Genomic DNA, 12551 nt, shown 5'->3' with positions numbered 1-12551 from the left:
TTGATCATGTTATTGTCTCTATTCAAATTATTCCTGATTCCCAGCACTGGCTGCCAGACAGGTCCTCCAGGTGTTGGACAGGTCCTTTTCTATTACTTTGTTTGACTTCCAGTAACAGAGGATAAAGAAAATAGCATCACTTCATTGGTAAACTCAGTAATATCCTTGAGTTTTCTTTCACCAAAGATTTCCTTCCTTGAGCAGAGTTGTAGCCTCTGTTTTCCACAGAACAAGTTACACTGAGTTTTCCAGCACAGTGGAGTTTGACTTTTTCACCATTAAAAAACAACTCAACCATTAAAAACTGCACAACCAAATAAGGACTTCTTACAGTTGTGTGGTGAGGAGTGAGTCACAAAGAAGCCTTACTAACTTTAGAATAGTTAGCTAGTCTGAGTGGTTGCTTAACCAAACCCCATTTGAATAACTCTTTAACCAAAGTCTATGTCTATATTAAGGAGTTAAGTGGATATGGAGGGTGAAACAGAGAGTGCTGAGGCTCAGGGACCCAAGTGGGAATGGGATACCCCAGATCTGGTCCAGCAGACTGAGTACCCATCAGTAGAATCGTCTCCTTTCAGCTCTATCTGAAATGGACACAGTTGGCTCATGCCCAGGTGATCCTGGTGTGAATTCAATTGCAGATGGTTAGGAAACTGGTTTTGGAAATATGCACCTGGTCTGGAGTGGAACACTCCTAGAGGCACGCCCAGCACCCTGGCCCTTTAAAATCTACTTGACATCATTATATTTTCTCCAGAGGCAATTGTCCCTGTCAGGTGACTAGGGCTTATCACAGTTCAGAAACAATAGGCTTTTGTATATTTTAATCCTTCATGATCCATTACATTAATGTGTAACAACAGGAGATTGCACATAGAAGGAAGACTCACTCCAGCCCTCATAGCGTGTCCCAAAAGTTTACTGTAAATCAAGCTTGGGTTTTTACATAATACAAGTTTAAATTTATATGAAAAGAGGAAACTAACCTACTTGTTTCTTTCTTTTTTTTAAGGCACTGAGAGGTGCGTGGGTGTTGGTTTTTTTTACTTTTCTTTTCTTTTCTTTCTGTTTTTTCCCCTATAAATAAATAGCACCTTTGCAGTAAGAAATAATTTGTCCCAGCCTGCCATTACTATGGCTTGCTCTGGAGGTAGAGGTCTGTTATTGCTCTGCAAAGGGTGGAAGGAGTTTGAGTCCATGACATTAGTAACTGGCCCACGACTGTACCATGACAAAGAGGAAATAAAAAGAAAACCCAGTATGTTTTATACTCTTCTGATACAACTTTCTTCTGTAGTTTGCAATTAGTTGAAATTTATCTCTTATGTTGCCTTAGGGATATCCTTTCTGTGTACGTCACAGCAGAACATTAGCCTGTATTGGCTGTTGTACCTGTTGCACTGTGGATTATGGCAGCTTCCCAAATCCTGAAAAAAAATAGTACCTTCAATAACGTGAATGTTTTTTTTTCAATGAAGAGTGTCCTTTCCTCCACTTAATATAGACAAAAGTGCCAGATATTTGAAGAGCCATTGCATCATGCTCTCGGTGACACCAGTATTTGTAGAATTAACAGACTTAATTCCTTGCCTTATTATCATAGTTCCTTGTGAAGAAATAAAAACTTTACTTTTCTGCTTTTACTCAGGACATCTGACCTAAACCACTGAAGGCAGTTACATTATTTGCAAGAGTATGTGAGCATGAGTGGGCTTCTGGGGAACTCTGTCCTGGTTTGCCACACCTGTTCCCAGACTTCTAAAAACCTCTAAACCATATGTGCCCAATCAAAAACTGGAGCTGACCATAAAGCAGCTCTATAGTTGCCCATCAAGCCAAATCTGTGGATAATAGAGGTCTTTCAGATACAAATGTGTATTAATGTTTGATCATTTGCTTTTATGGTGATGGATAGTTTTCTCTGTTGGACCTGATGCATAGCTGGGCTGTACTACAGCTTATAACATCTTTCATACCTCTACAGAATTTGACTGTTGCAGTAAGATATTTCTCATTATTCTTTTAGTTCTGCATATTATTTTTATGAATTTATATAGGCATTATTTCTTTGCAACTCCATCTTGTAAAATGGACTTAAACTGAAGAGAAACACAGGAAATGAGAAGACATATTTATTTACTAATTTTTTATAGAGTGTAATCATGTTAGCAGGCTGTTCCATCCATGTAATTTTATAGTAGCACAATATTAACTTGCAAACTAAGTGTAATGAAGAACATAAAAAGATGTTCCATTGTTAGGGATTCTACATAAGGGTAAGTGAAATGGATAGAGACCAACGCTATGAGTGGAACAAAGTGTGATATGAGTATACCTCAGGATGGCAATACACTTTTCATATGGTGAAAGAGCAGTAAATGAATACACTAAGCCTGAACAATGAGAGTTTAATGGTTGGAAATAGATAGAAGAGGAAATTGTTGAGAGAAAAGATTAGAACCTGCCTACACTTAATGTGAAAAATTTTGCAGTTAATTGTGGAAATAAAAATTTCTGAACAATGAATTTGCTTGAAACGAGTTCTAAAAGTTTCCACTTTAAGGATGCAACCTCATGCAACTTTACTGACTTACCACTTGAACTGTGTGGAGGCCTCATTTGGTTGAGCTATCATGGGACATAAGCATCCTTGCAGAGATCAGGAAACTCTTCCCACTTCCTCAGTGAACTGGGAAGGCTACTCACTTGAACATGAGTGTGTATCTTTTTCAGCAGTTTTCTGGCCGCCATCACACAGTGACACTACTGTGTAACTTTTTTGTGGTTAGCTTACTTCATCTGTACTAGGCATCTGTACACTGTTGCCACTAACATACTTTGAACATTACCAAAGAAAATAAAATTCAGCTTTCATTTTACTGTCAGGGGTGGGAGACATTTCAGACTAAGCTCAGTGACTAGCTATCAGTTGCATCTCTCAGGCAGCTAAAGGTGCTACTCTTGAATGCATGAATGAGATGACCTGATAATCAGAAAAAGTTTCTGGATTTGTAGAAGCAGGATCTGAGAGACCTGCATTCTCAAAATCATTCTGCTCTAGTTCAACAGGGAGCATAATTGTGGCCTTGTGGTAAGGTAGGAACAAAACTAATGAGTTTTTCCAGGATTCTTTGTCATGGTTGGTTTGTTGTTTGATTTTTAATTTTTTTTTTAATACAACAGTCTGAAATAGTTATAACTATTTATTCTCAAATCATGTTTACCTTCCAAACAGCTCTGTAATCACTACAATGCTCTAGAGTGGATGAGGATGGACAAGAAATTCACACAGCTTAGCTGAGCTAGAACAGTAATAGCTGCAGACTGTGATGTACTTAGAGATGGTCTAGTGTGAACTCAAACTTTAATCATTTCCTTCACAACTTCCAGATTCTTCCCAACAGCTGGATTTCTTTCATGTAGCATGGAAAAACCAATAGAAATTACATTAGCATTTAAGGATAAGAGAATATATCCCTATGAGACTGAAGGAGGAGAATCCTACAATAGTAGATAGCTGGTATGAAATCACTGTAACTGAAAATGAGACATCTGAAGCTATTACTGTTCTGACAGAGGTCACATACAAGAATTTTATAACAAGTGAAAGAGGCAGTGCAGTAGAAAGCAGGAAAGAAAGAAACATGTCCTAAACTTATATACATGTATATCCTAAACTCTATATTTACTTGTCGTCCTATCACATTTGGGCCTTCTGCATGCCTCCATTTTTTCAAAAAAAGGCTCATTGGCTTGTGCCACTTCTACCGAGCCTTCTTTGAGCAGGAGACCTAGCATCAAGCAGAGACAACTAATCAAACCTCTTCTTCTTTATTAGCTGGTAGTGCTACACCATCATCTGCCATAATACAGTCCATTCAGCTCAAGGTTGCATCAGATCTAGCCAACACACTGAAATCTTGTTTAGGACTGCAGTCTTATCTTCTCCAGGCAGCACAGCATATCAGAAATCCTTTCCCTATCAAAGGTCTTCTGCAGGATGTTATTTTTCATTCTCACCCTACTAATCACTTGACCAAAAGGCTGACTACAGCAATCTAGTTCCTTCAGTTTTTAGGTTGTTTGTTTCTCCTCTCACATACTCTTGCCTTAGCCTTTCAACTTTCACACAGTCTGGCATTCTCAGCTGCAGAGAGCTAATGTTGCACTGGTGAGGGTGAACTCAATTTCCTTTAAAAGGGCAACCATAGAAGTGGAAATCATACCATATATTCACCCAGTGCAGGGTTTCTGAAGTGTTTGAAAAGATCAAGTATTATTTCATCCAATTTTATAGCCATAAATGAACCTATGACTGCTATAGTAAGAGGAAATATTCCTCAAAACGAGCTGCTGGGGTCATGTGAGGTACGTGGAAGTTTGGTTGAAGTGACTAAGCTCTTTGCACTCCTCATAATGAGGGAAGAGATCACAAAGCAACAATATATGAGGGACACAGTTTTAGGAAACTGAGTAACATTGTCAACACGGAATGTAGTACTATGGCCTTGAAACCAAGGCTGTCAAAACCTAACAGATGTGATAAATACTGGCAATGTTTACTTTCTCGGCAGGGTTCACATTATCCTGTACAACCCCCACTGTGTGCCTCAGCTGCTGATGACCAGAGCACAGGTATGAGCCTCAGCCAAGGATTGATTCAGCAGGTGCCCAGAGGATGTGTATGGCTCTCAAGGAAACTGGTGAACACATGGCCTCTGAGAGCCCAACAGCAGCTTGTGCTCACTGGACACCACACAGTACTGGGCTTGCAAACCTGCTTCTCCAGCCCTGAGCCTCCAAAAGGCAGCATCGCTGCATCTCATGACTATTCCTGGCCTGGATGCTTCTGCGTGTGGGCCATCAGCTCCTGCAACAGAAGATAAGAACACCCCTCTGTAGGGATGCTGTCTGCTGTCTTCTGCTGGCCTGGCCAAGGATGATGCCTGGAAGTTTTCAAAGAAGATAGTAGAGTTCATGATTGATTTATTTAAAGCTTATTAAGTCTAGTTCCAGAATGTACTGTTTGGCCCAGCACATTGATTAGGGGTAAGTAAGAAATACCACCCATGGGGGCCCTGCATGAAGGAGTTTCCATGGACAAACATTATCAGCAGAAGCACATTGCTTTGTCTCTAGAAACTGAGCAATAAGATTGTTAAGAAGCCTGTGTAGTACCACTCATTCCCTCCCTCAGTGCTTTGGCTTAGTTTGGTGTTCTGTATTTAAATTTAAATATGGCTTTTGTATGATACTAAAGAAGTCCTATTGTAAGAGCTATGGGAAATGCTTCAAATGACCAAATGAGATATGAGACCTATCTATGCTATCAGACCTAAACAAAACTGACCTAGAGGAGTTCTGTCTGGCCACCTTATTAAAAATTAAAATGATTTGCATTAGTGTCTCATTCAAAGTGATGAGAACTTGGGTTCTCAAGCTTACTGTTTTATATGGAGCAGAAAACAGAGAACTGAATTTTGATGTTGGCATCCTGCAGAGGATAACCCAAGGGAAGCTGAAATCCATGGAGGGCAGCATCTATTTTGGTGAGGCTTTGCCAAGTAAGTTACGGCTTATTAAGTCCCTATTTGGGATAAATACAAGGACGTACTAGTTCCTCATGGTAGATAGGCAAAGATGTAAAATTAATATGACACATAAAGATTAGCAGACATAAATAAACAATTATAAAAGTTATTTTAAATACTGGAGTTAGGAAACAAAATCAAGTAGAGATTTTCTTAATGACTCATTTCATGTGAAGTACAGGTATTGTTGACAGAAGCAATGAAGCCTTCAAAAATCTGCAGATACACATAAAATCAGACAGTGATACACATTTAAGTTGGAAACTTATCCTTTGACTTCCAAGACCCAGTGAAACAGTGCAGTATAAAAAGGAATTGAAATCATGTGCTGTGTTGCATTTCAACGTTGCACATTACCAAGCAGAATGAGTAACTGGTTAATAGTTGATCACAAGTTGAATGGCAGTAAAGAAAAGTGGCTTGTTCTTTTGAAAAAGGCAAACATTACCCTGGAAGTGAAACAAATTGGATCACTGTTCTGCCCCAACAGATGCTGTCCCTGAGGAGAGTTTTGCATACAGTTTTGTGCACCACGTATCTAGAAAGGTGAGGACCAACTGAAGGGGGCAGAAAGGTGAGCCACAGGAATGTTGTTTTAATCATAACTTCTGTGGAAAGGGCCAAGACAACAGGTTTGCTAGTTCTCGAGAAGAAAGAGTTAAAGAAAGACATGATACCACTCCACAGCAACATGGGTCATAGTGGCAAAGGGAAAGAAAGTGTCGGCTGCGAATAGGTTCGACTTAGCAGGTAGGACAAATGCTCTAACACCAAGATAGTTAGGGTTGCAGCAGATTGCTTGGTGAGGTTTCAGAATCTCCATTACAGTAAACTTTCCAGAATAGCAGGGTAAAACACATCATTCATTTATCTACCACTGCCCCTGGAGAACTGGAGCTACAGTCCTAAGTGCCAGCTGGGTTTTAGGACGACAGAAACAGAATAAGTAGAATTCCAGTGTCTGAGTTTTAGATCTCATTTAGAAAACGAGTGATTTTTCAGGTACTATCTTGTTTGAACAAATATGCCTTTTGTGTTTAATTTTCTTGCAGTACAACAGGTTGCAATATAGTGAAAGATCTTGTGTAAAGTATACATGTGCTCAAAGTTGCATGCATGCAAAGGAGTGCTCAGTATTCAGATCAACAACTGCAGGCTGACTGTTCTTTTGATGCCTCTGGACACTAACACCCAGGCAGGACTTTTTCCTATTCTTAGTTTTTTGCATATTTTTGAGAGTCAGGAAAAAAGGTAAATGAAATCTAGGAAAAAACCCCCCTTGACTGAATTTTACTTGCTTGTGATTCGTATGAATTGCATGCAAGACTATGGAACCTTGTTGAGATTAGGAAAAGAGGGAGTGTGCTGAATCACGACCAACATTGATTTTCTGGACCACAGACCAATATGATGGCAATGTAAATGTCCAACGAACGTTTGTTTCTCCTTCTCTGTGCTCTGTAGTAATGTTTGCAGCATGTTAGGCCTCAGCAGTCTCTGTTTGTCATTTTATGACTTTATAGTCATTGTAAAATAACCATGCTTTTGTTTCAAGCAGAACAGAACTAATTTGCAGGTGGTATTGAGAGCTGACTGATGGAGCCATTGAGCGTATTCTATAAAGTGAAGTGTACATGAGAAAAAAAATTACATTTACACCTTTTCTTTTTGCCCAACATTACATTTACCAACCAAATCCTCTTTCAAAGCCTGCATTTTCTGCTAATCCCAGAAAAAACTTACTGTATTTCTTTGAAGTACTTTGTGAATTTCATCAGAACAATGAAAATGTGTATATCTATTTTTGCTTGAGAGAACTGGATCAAAATGTCATGGAAACACTGAAGTCAAATAAACAGTCTATAACTATTCCTATGTTATTACTTATGAGTAAATCATTGAAGGAATCTTAATATAATAATTCTTTTGTCTTGAAACTCTGTATAAAACTAAATGGACTCTTTAGTTTGTATACTTCATTCACATGTTTCTGGGAACATTTTTGCAGTATAAAGAGTTCTGAAGTGCTGGGGAGCTTCTTGAGAGGGTTGATACACAGACTGTCTGCAGGGTCCAGTTCCCAGAGGTGTGAAAAACTGAAACAGGGATGAAAACCCACTGATAAAACACTGATTTGCCTTAAAAAGTAAAAAGAATAGGCCGGAAGTCACATATTTTTTAAGCTTGAGGCAATTGGACCAAATGCAGAGTAAGGACTAATTATTTTAGATTTAGCTTATAGAGGTGATACATTGCTTATCAACAGTTTATTAAACTATCCCTTCCCAAAAATGCATAGCAAATATTCTCAAGTAAAGGGGAGGTAGAAAGAATAGAAGGAAGTAATATTGTAAAGAGGACTGTGAACTTAAAATGTTTTTACTAAGGTCATTGTGCAAGTAAGTATAAAAATGGATTTTTTTCTTCCTTTCTGGAGCAAAACCAGCTGTATATAAATTCTTCAATCTTTTGCATTCTGGATTTTTGTTCAATATGTTACATATGTGCCAAAATATTTGGATTTGTTCCAGAATGTTATGCACCAAAAGGTGATTTTCTTGAGCTAATTTTCCAGAGGACATGTAAGTTTTTCTCACCAGACAAGAGTACTTTTATAAGTAATCCACATAATCCATTTACCTATAATAATGCTATTCCCTCCAGGCCTCAGCAAATTGTTAATCCAGTTTTAGACTGGAATAAATGCTATTATGCTATGAGATGTGTTAAAGCAGAGGAGAGAAGTTTAACCATACACATAGGGAACATTTCAGTGCAACTTGTCATACAAAGGCTGTATCCTGCCCAAGGGCAGACAGAAAGTATAGAATTCTTCTGAGCTGAAAAATTTCTATACTGTGAAGATGCCTGAGAAAATGGTCAAGTTCATGAGTTATCCTAACCCACTGAACAGAACATGTCCTAACCAAAGGAAAAAATGCATTACATTGGGCTTAGTATCAGATTTGAAATTATAGTTTAGGTTTCATAAGAATCGTATGCTGTTTTAACATGAGAATAATTTTCATTCTGTGATACATTGTAGTAAACTGAACACATGGGACTTAGGGTTTTTTAGACCAGAAGGTACAGTTGTGACAATTGATTTTGAAATTCTTAATAGCACAAAAAAAAGAGGTTATTTGACTTTTATCCTTGGATTCTGTTATGTGTTTGACTGAAGTTTCCAAGGGTAGTGGCCCTGCAGGAATTTCTTTGGGGAAAGTCAAATTTGGATCAGGAACACACATGGAAAAGGATTTGACAGAGAAGTATGTTTCAATAGTCAGTACTACAAAGGATATGCAGAGTTTTGTTCAGGTGCAGCAGCACTATGGATGGGGAACTGAGAGGAGCTGATAAATGACAACTGCTGAGAAAATGTGCAATAACCCTAAACCTTCCATGCAGATAAACCGGCTCCCCACCTGAGCAAGGAAATAGAAAGAAACAGTAGAAACTCTTCCTAAAAGGATTCTTTTAAACTGATTGTTCTTCAGCCTTTTGGCATGAATCACAAGATTCTTGGTGGGAAATCCCCAGTTTTGACTGAAGGTTGATGTTAACCTGTCTGCTGAGTGACAGGTTTGTTAGCTACTGCACATAAGTGGTTTTGGACTTTCACACTTCCTGGTTTGCCACTTCATTATTCTGGACAGGATCCAAAGCTCATGAAAATCATCAGAAATATTTGACTGGAAGGAGTAAATGACTGAGCTTGTAAGACATAGCCTGCCATCTAAAGTTCCTCTTCATCTCACTGAGTATCATCTGTTTCCTCTGCTTTCAGATCTTTCCGCATGTGCTAGCAGAATAGGAAAAATGGAAAAAAAATGGAAAATGGTTCTCTTGTAGCAAAATGCATATTGGATTTTAGCTGGCAGTTCTTGTAGTCAAGTAGACAGTTAAACCAGAAACTACTGCAATTTGAACACAGAAGGTAATAACCTTTGTATTTTTCTTCCCTGTTAATTTGACTTTCTTTTAAATCCTCTGTATGTGCTAAGACTGAAACAAGTTGTCCTTCCTCAGCATTGCTTGCATGATAAGGTGACATAGCAGGAAGAGTCTCATAACTTCTCTTAGAGAAAAACCTTCAAAATGTCTTTTAGGCAGCTGATTTACCCTCACTCCCCCCCGCCCGCCCCCTCCCCCCCCCCCCCCCCCCCCCCGCCAAACAAGCAACAACCAACCAAACAAAAAAGCAAAACAAAAAACAAAACAAACACTAAACCCCCTAAACCCCCAAACAGCCAAACAGCCAAACCAAACCACCAACACAGGAAAATCAACCCCCTTGAGAAACTATTATTGTGGTATTGGTGTCCTCACTTTGCAGCTACACAAAGTTCAGAGGTTGTACATTCCTTGAATTCCTTAGAGATATTTTATCTACTTTTCACCTCTTCCTGATGCATCTGTATCATTTCATATATGAAAAATTTAAAAAAAAATCCGAATTGAGATACAAGTATTTTATTCTCCAGTCTAGGAAGTTCTGCTTTGTTTATAGCCTCATACAAGTAGTACTAAGTACATCCAAAGCAGTTGACACTGGGATTTCCCTTTGTGTGGGGGAAATTGTCTGCAGGCACAAGGAAGCTACAGGTGTTTTCTCTCCTTCATCACATGTTGAATAGTTACTGTAATCTACCTTTATGAGCTCTTTAAACAGAATGGCACAAAATGTCTTGTTTACCTTTTCTTTTAACATGAATTTATTGATCTGAAAGTTGCACTTTGATTAATAGGAAAAAAAGGTGTTTGACCAAATGCTTTGAAGTCCTGCTCCTGTTGTACAGTGACTGTAAGACACTGTGTTCTAAAATAGCATTGCCTAATGGTCTAATTACTCTGAGCAATGAAGGTTGACGCAGAATGGATTTTGACTCTGTGCCTTTAGTAAGTAATTTTTTTAAAAAATTCAGAAGCTTTTTTTTCCAAAATGTTTAGCATCTATATCTCTTACTATTCTTTCTGTAGAAGCAAAATTGTCAGAATTTCAAATACTTATTTGGATGATAATAATGTCATTACACTAGCTAACAGAGCAAAAGAGTTCTTGCTTTTGAATTACATGCAATGTTATTTTTTCTGCCAATTCTGGAAAAAAAATCTATGTCACTTTATGGATGTTTTGAATGATGACATGATATTATGCTTTCACAATGACAAAATAAACAGAGATATTGTTAGAGTGCCCTAATCTCTCTTTTGACTAGCACTTTTGAGGGTCAAAACATATATTCAAATATTGTGTACTAAAGAGAACATGTGCCTTTGCAAACAGGATGAGGAAGTGATGTTCAGGTTGATTCCCAAGAATATAGTTTAGGGAGAAGGAAATGCACTGGGAAATGAGAGAACCCCAAGCAGAAAGCTGTACTGAGTATAGCAGCATGGTGATGGCATGGCAGCATCAGACTGCTGACAGACACTTACTGTATAGTGCTCACTTAAACATCATGGTCATTCTGTTTATTTCACTTCTGGTATTTAATGTGCAAGTATATTTCGGCCATGTATTAATTGATGTTTCTTTAAGATTCTGAAAGATGTGAGGTTATGTAAGTATGTCTATGCAAATCACAAAATGACTGCAGGAATCTGGGACCATGTTCAATTTTTTTAATAGACTTTTTATTTCTTTAAGTTTTATTTATTAAATTAATTTTCAACAGAGTGAAGCATTTTAGGTATTGCCAACAGAGTACACCTTTCTACCGTGTTATCATTCTACATCTCTAAAGCAAAGGAGCCAGTATTAGTTCTGCAGTCTGTGTGTAAGGATGACAAACAACAAGCTGTCACATTCATATGAAACCAAGTGGAGGAAGAGAACTGCTGCATCTTTATGTCAGGAATTCTGCACTGAGGTTCTTCATCTTTGTGACTTTCTGAGCATTCAGCTTTCCAGGGGTATGAAACACAAGAAAGTTTGCATTTATTTGATCATCTTTCTGGTACATTGAGTACAGCTGCTAGCTCTCCCTGAAGAAGAACTAGCTATAAACCTGCAGTCAATATTGCAGTTTGAAATTAGCAGTTTCAGAGGTTTATCGTGTCAGGAACTAGATGGTCAAAACAAGAAGCCATATGTTTAGGGTTTGAAAGAAAACCTGAGAATATTGACATTTTAGGAAAAAAAAATTCAGAACAAATATACTGTTTGCCATTGTTATTTTTCATTTCCTGACTAAAGGCAGGTGAACAAGGAGGGCAGCATGCATGAAACTGCTGTTAACCAAGGCTGGAGAACAGAGGAAAACTCATGTGCCCTCCAACCTACATGTCAGGCTACCTTGTTGAAAGAAACCGTACTATTGCTGGGTGTGAGTTCTTGCTCAGAATGAGCATTGGAGGGAGTTGAAGGACACTGTAAGTACAGGAGGGAACTGACAGAACTCAATCTGCCCCAAAGCACACATGTGTTGGAGTCAGAAGATACAGAAGGTAGACACTAACAGAAAACCCTACCTCCCAAGTACTTATAGAATCATAAAGGGATTTGGGTTGGAAAGGACCTTGAAGATCATTAAGTTCCAGCCCACCTGTAATGGGCTTCTACTAGACCGGGTTGCTCAAAGACAACCTGGCCTTGAACACTTCCTGGAACTGTGCCAGTGTTTCACTACTCTCATAGTAAAGAATTTCATTGTTATATCTAATCTAAACCTCCTCCCTTTCAGTTTAAAGACATTCTTCCTTGTCCTATCACTGTGTCCTCATAAAAACTCTGTTTCCACCTCTCTTGTAGCCCCCTCTAGGTACTGGAAGGTGTCTAAGCTCTCCTCAGAACCTTCTCTTCTCCAGGCTGAACAACCCCAACTCTCTCATCCTGTCCTCATAGCAGAGATGCTCCAGCCCTCTGACCATTTTCATGGCCCTCTTCTGGACTTATTCCAACAGGTTCACATCCTTCTTAGGTTGGGGAGCCCCAGACCTGGACACAGCTCT

The sequence above is a fragment of the Pithys albifrons genome, chromosome 1, assembly GCF_047495875.1.
Source record: "Pithys albifrons albifrons isolate INPA30051 chromosome 1, PitAlb_v1, whole genome shotgun sequence".
Lineage (NCBI taxonomy): Eukaryota > Metazoa > Chordata > Aves > Passeriformes > Thamnophilidae > Pithys > Pithys albifrons.
This window is presented reverse-complemented; position numbering follows the sequence as displayed.